This window comes from Sinocyclocheilus grahami, unplaced genomic scaffold, assembly GCF_001515645.1.
Source record: "Sinocyclocheilus grahami isolate Dianchi unplaced genomic scaffold, SAMN03320097.WGS_v1.1 scaffold33.1, whole genome shotgun sequence".
Lineage (NCBI taxonomy): Eukaryota > Metazoa > Chordata > Actinopteri > Cypriniformes > Cyprinidae > Sinocyclocheilus > Sinocyclocheilus grahami.
Genome location: NW_015505212.1, coordinates 265,898 through 274,833, shown reverse-complemented (window position 1 = coordinate 274,833; position 8,936 = coordinate 265,898).

The following is an 8,936-nucleotide window of genomic DNA, read 5'->3' as shown; positions in this document are numbered from 1 at the left end:
CCCACTACGGCGAAAGCGTAGCTTATGAATATTAACGACGCGCCGTGGCGTTCGATGAGTAGCCGTATCTAATTGGACGAGGGGCGGGCTTTGGGGCTGAGCGCTGGTCAGCTGGCGAATCCGAGAGATGTGGGGCGTGGCTTATGAATATTTAATGAATTGCGTGACTGGACGCTCTGGGAAGGTTACCAAGCAACGTTAACACGAGCTAAGCCTTCGCTATAGTAGGATACAGGTCGTGTTTAGTCTACTTATAACGTTAAAGAGTCACTTAAAATGCTTTTAAAATAAATATTAGTTGGTTATTAGACAGCTGCAGCCTTATAAATCGCAGTCAAACGCAGTTTCACAAAGGAACGCAGTGTGGGCGGAGTCAAGACGTGGAGTCAAGTGGGAGATTTTTTTTTAAAGGGGTCATGATATGAGGCGGTTTCAAGTTTTCCTTTCTCTTTGGAGTGTTACGAGCTGTTCGTGAATAGATAAGATCCCTAAAGTTGCAAAGACTAAAGTCTCAAAACCAAAGAGATATTCTTTATAAAAGTTAAGAATCTGCCACGCCCCCCTCCCCAAAACGCCTCGTTTAAACACGCCCCCACATGTCTACATCACAATGTGGGAAGATTTGCATAATGCCGCTCAAATGTTCACGCAAAGAAAGAAGGCGTAACTTTGATTCTCGCTGTAGTATTGTTGCCGCCGCCGCCGCCATGTCGTGGAGACGCTATGTGTTTCGTTGTGAAAGCGAAACTACTTTGTTTGGTCTTCCAAAAGAGGACACGACTAGAAATCAGTGGTTAAGTTGTATTTACAACACTGTTCTCATTACACCAAATACACCAAATAATGTTCTTTTTAGCAACGTCATATGACCCCTTTAATTGTAAGTAATTTTACAAATATTTTTAGCTCTACAATAATAAGGTTCGAAGCAGGCTTTCCTATACAAACAACAACAGTGCAAAAGAAAAGGAAGACAAAATAAAAGAAGAGGAAATAGTCCACAACAATAAAGCCAAGCTTAATCAGAGCAGGGATGTGACAGGGTCGCTCTGCGCAAAAAGTCCAAGCCAGCAATCAAAATAACAATTGCTCCTAATTAAAAAATAGCCACTTGAACTTCTTTTGCCCCTTGGACTCTTTAGCACTGACAGTCTGTCTCTGTGTTGCTTAAATATGTCAAAGTACAACAAAAGGTGGATATGTCTTCTGATTTGGACCACATTAGACATTTTAAATGATAATGAAGCCATGTGCAATTTGACATGGCGATAAGCCATATGCAATGAGTCTGTTCTTTCATCTTAGGTAATATCTTGACGTCAGCAGGCTTTATGACAAGCGAATTCAATAATTTACAGAAACTCCTCAGCTATGTTGATTGTGAAGGTTTGGGTATAAGGTTTGATGTGGTGAAAATATTTGCTGCTGTCAACACTTCACAGTATTTCCAGTCCCGGCTTGAATTTAGTCACTCCCAAACATGGTTGAGCAGTGAGGTAAACAGACAGAAACCTGAAAAACCAGTTAGATGTGAGAGAGAGAGAGAGAGAGAGAGAGTCAGTGGGTCAGTATTAGACAAAACTGAATATGCCAAAATAAAGGAATGAAAACACATATTCAATTATGTCTTTGTTTTGTTCAACCGATTTCTAAAACATTTTTCTTTCCTTATCTTTTTAAATTTTTTTATTGACACAATTGATACTGTAATTAATACTGTCATCTTTACAACTTGACTTTTATATGTCTGATTAGGGGCTAACTCTACTCATAACCTCATATTCTGCAACCAAACAATTCTACTACACCTTGAATCACTTTAATTTTCATATTAAATGTGGTATAAATAAACCAACCAACTAACAGCTTAAATAAAAAAAAAAGAACCAAAGAAAGTCCAAAATAATCTAATACACAGCCAGTGAGTCATGTTTTCGTTCAGTGGGTCAGTATTAGACAAAACTGAATATGCCAAAATAAAGGAATGAAAACACATATTCAATTATGTCTTTGTTTTGTTCAACCGATTTCTAAAACATTTTTCTTTCCTTATCTTTTTTAATTTTTTTATTGACACAATTGATACTGTAATTAATACTGTCATCTTTACAACTTGACTTTTATATGTCTGATTAGGGGCTAACTCTACTCATAACCTCATATTCTGCAACCAAACAATTCTACTACACCTTGAATCACTTTAATTTTCATATTAAATGTGGTATAAATAAACCAACCAACTAACAGCTTAAATAAAAAAAAAAGAACCAAAGAAAGTCCAAAATAATCTAATACACAGCCAGTGAGTCATGTTTTCGTTGAAAGCTAGGGAATCAAACTGCTTGCGATTACCATTTGCTGTAAACACAACTAGACATTGACACAGAGGATGATAAGAACTCCTTATCAGAAATCATATAAGTGTTGCATGTATCTATATTTCTCTTAAACTTTCACACGTGTTTTATCACTTTTATAATTCGGGTTTCCGTGCAACTTTCTACTTTACTATTTTTTCTCTTCGAGTTCTCACCTTTGCACATTTCCTTGTGCTATTTGAGGACTGATTGTGGACGAGCATAATATTTGCTGTATGGTGTTATTCTGACAACCAATGGTTCTGGCCAGAGAAAAACTGAATGTGTTCATCTGAATTACTGCAGTATTAGATTATGCAGCAAGTATGCTTATGAAGACCAGCTGTTACCTACCGTCCAGCGCATGCACACATCAAACACACAGACACCCAAATTCACCAATTTGGTGATGTGAGCAGCAATGCGTGTTTTTATAATCTGAAACAGACATGTTAACAGACCTTTGGAGTCACGATTATGTGAACATGTGCATTTCTGCTGATGAGACTTAAATCATGGTTTTTTACTCCGGATGTGGAAGTCTTTGGAAGGCTTTAGTTAATTATATTTTTGACATAAAAAGTCATAATTATGAGATAAAAATTATTATGACACAAAAGTCAAAATTCTAAACATAAAAACCCCAATTTTTTGTTCATAACTTTGACTTTGTCAAAATAATTATGACATAAAAATGAAAAATTATGTAATTAATTAAAAATGATGACATAAAAAGTTGAATTTATGACAAGTCATAATTATGAGATAAAAAAGTCAAAATTATGACACACAAAAATTATGACAATTTTTGGTCATAATTATGACTTCTTTGATAATTTTGACTTGTTCAAAATAATTATAACATAAAAAAATACAAATTATGAAATCAATTCAAAATTACAATATAAAAGGCGAAGTCAAAATTGAGATAAAAAAATCTAAATTTTTGTAATAATTATGACTTTTTATATAATAATTTCAATGTTTTATATCAAAATAGTTGACAGAGTCAAAATGATGACATATTAAGTCTTTATTATGAGTAAAAATGACAAGAATTAGTAAAAATGACAAGAAAAGTCAACATTTTAAATGCCATAACTAAAACCTTTTCTGTTAATTATAACGTTTTTATCTGAAAATAATTAACAAAAAGTCAAAATTATGACATATTGAGTTATTATTATGAGATGAAATAGTAAAATTTATGACAAGTCAAAATTATGAGATAACAAAAGCATAATTACGAGATAAGAAGTTATGACCTGACATTTTCTGCTTTTTGGATCATAATTATTTTATCTTATAAATTCATGTAGTATGCTATAATTATTATATTTTGTACATTTACATTTTTCTGTCTATAATTATTACTGTATTTCATAATTTGTATTTTGTTTTGTCATAATTTTGACCATTTTATCTCATAACTGACTTATGGTGAGACTTCAATCATTGTTTTTACTTTGTCACTATTAGTTTAAACATGAACAGCCATCCTTATTATGCTTGCAAAATATGCTTGGAATGACATCGGGAATTTACACTGATGTCAAAATATGCATTGCACATGGAGAAAATGTAGTGCAATACTGTTGAGCAAAACCCTACCAGACTCATTAACTATATCACTTTAAAATGGGTGTGTATTGTTTTGATATTGAGCTCAAAATCACACACCAGTCCTGAAATGAGCATTCAGACAGCATCAATCCTGCCTTCTCAGATTCAACTGGTCCTGCTGGGTTAAAAAGGTCAATAATCGTACAGCAGAGTAGCTTGTTTTTTCCTCTGCACGGCTCCTGGAAGCAGCGGAGCAGCAGATCTCTGAGGGAATCGGCTGCAGTTATGTAATGTGTGTTGTGTTGTGTTGTGTTGCTTAAGTTGGAGCTGTGATTCTACTGTAACTCATAAAAAAAAGATGACATAGTAAGAGAACTGAGAAACAGGACAATCATAAAAACAGGAGACATTGTGCTTTTCCAGAAGGTGAAAACCCAGATGATGTAAGGCTGTGTTACTAGACTGTTTGACAAGATGAGAACATGCATGTGAGTCAAAGAGCAGCTGTGTGTTTGCCTGAAAACACTGGCCTCAGGACACACACACACACACACACACACACACACACACACACACACACACAGACACACACACAGACAGACACACACACAGAACTTTTTGTCAAGTTTTTTTTTTTTATTTCACTGCATTATCAAAGATAGAAGTTTTGTTATGCTATTTACCGCATCTCTTTATTCTCTAAATTGATTCGATCATTTGCACACTATGCTGTATGTCAGGGATGCTAAACACTGAAAACACAAGCCTTGGAGAGCTCAGCTGATGTCAGATCAGTATGACAGCACTGTAGCTGTATAAGAAGAGCATATGGGTCAAGTATGAGGTTACAGCCCCATTATTGTGAACGCATGAGAGGGGATTTGGTTTCAGGATATAAAATCACACTATCGTTTGTCCTCACCTCTGAGCTGCTCTTCAGAGGGAGCAGCTCAACGGCATCGATGAGAGCGCGACGCTGGGGGCCGCAGGAGTCGTGCTGTGGGGGCCAGTGCTGATTACAGAGACAAGGCAATGAAACTTAATCAGACCACAACTGCACTACACTCAGAAAGTCTGAAGTACATTTAGATAATTAGTGGTGCTTGCTAAGATATAAGGTTGGAATACATCACACGATTTCCCCCAGATTTTTCTCCCAATTCACAGTCTGGAAAGGTTGGCACTATTTTGTTTGATATTTTTAGCAGATTTTAGAACGCAATTTTGAAGTAGTTTTTATTTTTACATTTTTCAGTTTTCATTATAATTTATGTTAAAATATTAGTATTTTTTTTGCCATTTTCTGTTATTATTATTATTATTATTTTAATATTTATATTCAGCTTTAATGTATTTTTATTTCAGTTTTGGTGTTAGTTATTTTAGTACTTCAACTTATTTTATTTCAGTTAGTTCCCATGACATAATTTCTAATGTTTAAGTCAGTAAATCTAATATGCCTGGTGTTTAAACATATTTGTCATGAACTGTATCCAGCCTTCCAGATCAGAACAACTACATAGCAATGTACTAACAACCACTCAGAACACCATAGCAATGCCCTGGCATCAACTTGCTATTTCATATGCATGCTTTTATCTAATCTGATCTACTTTTCTAAACCAGACTTCCTATGTGTGTTTTTCTGTGCATCTCGACAGCACTATCAACCACTAGGGATGAAGTCAGCTAAAATGGGCTATCAGGTAAAATGGGCCAAATAAGGTTGTCGCTTCATATCTTTTTACAGCCAATCACAATAACTGATCTTGCATTGTTGCTTCAACGCTTGTTGACATGTTACAATAATTTTGATTGGTCTGAGTTTGAGTGTTACATGAAGCTTGTCAGAGAAATTGTAAGGTAAGTGAGCCTGACATAGTACATTCAATTCATCACTAATAAGGGTACTAAAGCAATTATAAGTAAGCTTACCAACAAAGTAAGGTTAGGTTAAGGTTAAGGTGCACTTTCAAATACACCCTCTTTCAAATAAAAATGTTTAATTTAAAAAACGAAACTTAAATTTTTGTGAAAAAGGTCATTTTAGGTAGAAATGGCTGGTTAAGCTAAAATGGGCCACAATTTTCAGCTAAAATGGGCGCAATACACACACGTTTACACAGAAATTGAGGGTGAAAATAGGTTTATAGGCCTAGATATGTATCCATACAAAATCTTAAGAGCTTTTTTTAAAATTTGCATTGCAGACAGTATGGCAGGAGAACAAGCAAAGAAAGGAAACAGAGAGAAAAAAGAGAAAGGGAAAGAAAGGAAGATGTCAGTACAACCAATGTAAAAATGACAGAATGAGGGGTGCCATTAATAAATACCAGGAGACAGTTGAGAGAGGGCAGACAGTTATTGGTAGCTTTTTAGCAAGGGCTTGGAACATTCTAAAGACCATTTTGCCTTTGAAGGGAATGCGGCAAAAGGTCTAGCTGGCCTGACTAGGTGCAATGTTAAGACCTACAGTAGCTACAGGAAATTAAAGTGTTTTTGTGTTTTTTCTAATCTTTAACTAAATGTTTGACAAATATATGTACACACAAAAGACACCAATGCACAGAAACACACACCTACAACATCAGTTCATTTTTAAGTGCATTGTTTAATGAGATATCCATTCAACTTTCTATTTAATGAAATACATTTATGGTGTTGATGCTCTATGGCACACTAAAGGCAATAGTGTCAATTTACTGTAAATTTTTTTTATTTCAGACGAAATTACCTGTGTTGTTCTCTTTTTATATTGGCCCATTTTACCTGAATGCTGTGCCGTGGCTCAAGAAGGTAACTGCTCATACTCTAACTCTCATAATTTTTACCAAAATGTGGCCCATTTTAGCTGAGTTCGCCTACACCATCAATGTCACCACCGCAAACCTGCAGCAATTTCCTGTGCTTCCTGGGCACTGTGTGAGAAGAGACGACAACTCTGACCACTATCTCCATCTCAGCACTGCCAGCTTCAGCATTCAGAAGAGCACAAATGTACAACATGACTAAGGCCTAATATGGCCTAATATACAAGAACTATTTTCCATTTTAGTTATTGATTGGGTGGTTACTACATTGCTAAATCATTAACATGCATACATCACAGCTCCTCTTATCAGCTTTGTGTTGAGACACATTCTGAGTCATTGTCAGATGAGAGCAAAAGGCTGCAGCTGTATGCGGTCCTGCATGTGACGCTTTGAATATCATTTGACTATTTAAATCTAGAGTGTAAATATTAGGGTTGGTGGTTGAGACTGAGAACTGGTCATTTGCTGCATTTGGCACCTCTGAGAAACACACTTACTGAAAGATTGCATTTTGCACACACTGATTACAAACTAGAAGTAGTTTCTAAACAGATTACTAATGATTCACAAGGGAAGAAACTGATCCATGTGCACTGCTCATTGATGAATAGCATGCTTTCTTCTGAGTTCTTAAAACTCGGGTTTACACTAAAACCCTGTTAAACACTAAAGCAGATTAGAGCTGATGCTTTATCCTTTACTTATGGCAAGAAAAGGTCCTTAGACCAACCTTGAACAGCAGCCATGCATTCTTTGTTTTAGGAACAATGTCACATGTTAAACTTATGCATTGCAACTCATCCTTAAAAGTACAACATGAGCAATCTTCTATACAATTGCACAGTTAACAGGGAACGTTCTCGGAAGGTTCTCTCAAAGTTATGAACAAACATTATTCCAGGAACGTTAATAGAAAGTTAATTCAAAGTTATCTGGTCTGAAATAACGTTTAAGACCAAAAATGTTACTTATACACTCTAAAAAATGCTGGGTTAAATATAACCCAGCGCTGGGTTAAAAAGGGACAAACCCAGCTATTGGGTTGTTTTGATCCAGCAGTTGGGTTGTTTTGAACCCAACTGCTGGGTCAAAACAACCCAATAGCTGGGCTTGTCCCTTTTTAACTCAGCGCTGGGTTATATTTAACCTAGCATTTTTTAGAGTGTACATATTTTTTTTTAAAACACTTAAGAAACTGACAGATATAACACTGATCATCACTTCTAGTCTGTTAAGTCTCAAAGGGCAAGAATCATATGGGACGTGTACGTAAACCCAACGGTGGCTGTTTTGTTTCTCGACATCAGATATGGAAAATATGCAGGTCCCTTTAATAATAGCCAAATCTCTCCTGCCCTGACTCGAGTATGGAGAGCACAGTCACCACGACAACACTGAAAAACACCCCAAAATACACCATACGTCACGTTTGATCTGTTTAATTTGATCAGTGTAATTAGTGCATAGTCTGAACTGAGACAAAGATGTGCTACCAGTTTAAAATGCAATAAATTGAAGAAGTGCATCAAATGATTTCTATCATTCTAGACTCAGACTAACATCCATAAAATGATCTAGCTGTAGCACTAATTACATAAACAGACAGGAAAATGATCAAATTCATCACCAGCTCATTCCTCCAATTATACAAAATGTTCTTCCTCAAAGTCAGAGGGACGAAACAGTACATTTGAGCAGCTGCCGAGAGTCTTTACATCAACAAGTGAGAGCATGCATGAAGGAAAAATATTTCAGTGACTTTTATGAATTATAGAAAGCTGTCTATTCCTCTCACGGGACAAAATCAGTATTTTTTTTTCTAAAACGTTGCTAAAATCTGAACTTTAAGGGCTGATGTTAAAGGAATATTTTACCCAAAAATGAAAATTTGCTAAAAATGTGCCCTCAGGCTAATGAAGAAGTAGAGTTTGTTTCTTCATGGGAACAGATTTGGAGAAATGTAGCATTCCATCACTTGCTCACCAATGGATGCTCTGCAGTGAATGGGTGCCGTCAGAATGAGAGTCCAAACAGCTGATAAAAACATCACAATAATCCACAAGTAATCCACACCACTCCAGTCCGTCAGTTAACATCCAGAGAAGTGAAACTGCGTATTTCCGGCTAAAATATGAGTCCTCTATCCATAATAATGCTCCAGTGAAAGTCATCTCATCTGAATCAGGAGAGAAATATGCACAGA